This window comes from Gekko japonicus, unplaced genomic scaffold, assembly GCF_001447785.1.
Source record: "Gekko japonicus isolate JY-2015 unplaced genomic scaffold, Gekko_japonicus_V1.1 scaffold14009, whole genome shotgun sequence".
Lineage (NCBI taxonomy): Eukaryota > Metazoa > Chordata > Lepidosauria > Squamata > Gekkonidae > Gekko > Gekko japonicus.
In genome coordinates, this window is record NW_015187571.1 from 441 (window position 1) to 2,605 (window position 2,165).

Below are 2,165 nucleotides of genomic sequence, written 5' to 3' on the forward strand. Positions count from 1 at the left end.
TCAGTATTGTCTATTCAGCTTGGCAGCGGCTCCTCAGGGTATCTGGCAGAGAAGTCTTTTTATATCCCATCATCCATTGAGAGCCAGTTTTGAGTAGTGGTTAAGTGTGTGGATGCTAATTTGGGAGAACCGGGCTTGATTCCCCCGCTCCTCCCCAGCTGCTGGTGTGACTTTGGGTCAGTCTGTCACAAGTTCTCTCAGAACTGTTCTCTCAAGGCCAGTTCTGGAAAGAGCTCTCTCAGCCCAGCCTACCTCACAGGGTGTCTGTTGTGGGGAGGGGAAGGGAAAGGAGTTTGTCAGCCGCTCTGATGCGGGTGAAGGTGAGTTTAAGAGCACATCCCTGACATAAGAACATAAGAGAACATAACATAAGGACATGAGAGAAGCCATGTATTAGTATAAAGAGGTATTTTGTGCTCACTTTTTATGTTATACACCTTTTTTATTTTGGGTTTGTTTGTTTTTTTATTTAAGGACATAAGAATAGTAAATATAATTTAAAAGTATACTCATTGACAATGCTTCCTCTAAGCTGTGGAGTCTTGTGAGCAAGAATTCTCCTTTGTGAGCTACCGGCATTAAAGTTGTGAGTGAGCGATTTGGCTGCTGCATCAATTAGTTTGCTCTGGAGCCCTCTTTCCTGAGCTAAGGTAAAAATGCGTGAGCTGGAGGCTAAAGGACTCTGAGCTGGCTCACACTAACTCAGCTTAGAGGGAACACTGCCCATTGACTATAAAATATATATCAACATGTGTTAAACATAAACAATGATATAAAGCCCTCGTCAAAGCCTTCGACAGCATGATGAGATAGTTCCTTTTGAATTTCCTTCTGATTAGAAAGACAAGTTAAGAGGGGTGACCAGATTTTCTTAAACTCTTAAGAGTGCTCCAGTTGATATCGTCCGATCCAAATTAAAAGTAAGCCTAGCTAAAACACAGTGATTCCATCGTCGTGTACAGGGCTTTTTTTGTAGAAAAAGCCCAGCAGGAACTCATTAGCATAACAGGCCACACCCACAACAGTTGAAACCTATTAGCATATTAGGCCACACCCCACCACCACAGCTCATTAGCATATTAGGCCGCAGCCCTGTGTTGCCAAAAGTGTGGTCCTCCAGCCACGCCCACCTTTTGCTTCTTATTCTGTTTACCTTGTGTGTTGTCAAAACCCCAGGGCCTTTTTTTGTAGCAGGGACTCCTTTGCATGTTAGGCCACACACGCGGACTGTAGCTAATCCTAATGAGTTTCTGCTGTTGGGTGTGGCCTATTATGCTAATGAGTTCCTGCTGGGTGTGGCCAACTCAGGAGCCAGCCGGAACTCCGTTCCTGTGCGTTCCTGCCCCAAAATAGCCCTGGTCGTGTATGCCGTATGTATAGAGTCGGGGCAGTTGAGATTTTCAAACGAGAAGCTATGGCGAGTTTAGCGGCCGATAAAAGGATCGCAATAACATTAGTTATCCATTGAGGTCAATCTTTATTCCAATTTGCTCCTAATAGGAGGCATTCCGGAGTCAATTCTAGTGTCATGTAACCATCTCCAAACTTGCTTGTCAAAAAGGTATCAATACTAGACAGGTCAACGAACGGTGGACATAAGTTCCAATTGACCTGCATTTTTTTCCAACAACCTGGACTCAGCTGTGGTGAGGTATACGATAAGGATTTTGGTGACATAAAGAGCTGTTAATAGATTCATTAACCTAGGAACAAGCTCTAAGATATTTTGCATTTTAGCTCGATAACTTTTCAGTTATCTAGCTGTTGTTTTCCTGCAACTTCGTTTTCCTGGTTCTTCTTCGCTTGCGGAGGGTGTTGGGACTAATGGACCTCTCGCTTTCCGGCTTCTCTCCCTTGTCTGGGTAGGTGGTCTGTCTCTGGCCATCGAAGGTCCCTCCAAAGCTGAGATCGGCTGCACCGATAACCAGGACGGCACCTGTACCGTGTCCTACCTTCCAGTTCTGCCCGGTGACTATAACATCCTGGTGAAATACAATGACAAACACATCCCGGGGAGTCCCTTCACTGCCAAGATTACGGGTGAGTCCTGGGACACGCCTCGGGGGGGGGGCCATCAGGGCAGCCTTCAAGAGGGGGGGAACATAACTTTCCTCTGCTCCCACAGGAGACGACACCATGCGGATGTCCCACCTCAAAGTGGGCTC

The 2,165-nt window shown here is 46.1% G+C and overlaps 1 long non-coding RNA gene across 1 annotated transcript; it reads left to right on the forward strand.

Annotated features, from left to right (window-relative positions):
- The first annotated feature begins 307 nt into the window (after positions 1–307).
- On the forward strand, positions 308–2,165 carry LOC107124974. The gene is made up of 3 exons (XR_001483004.1): positions 308–320; positions 1,867–2,040; positions 2,126–2,165. It is a non-coding gene; the product is annotated as an uncharacterized LOC107124974 (long non-coding RNA).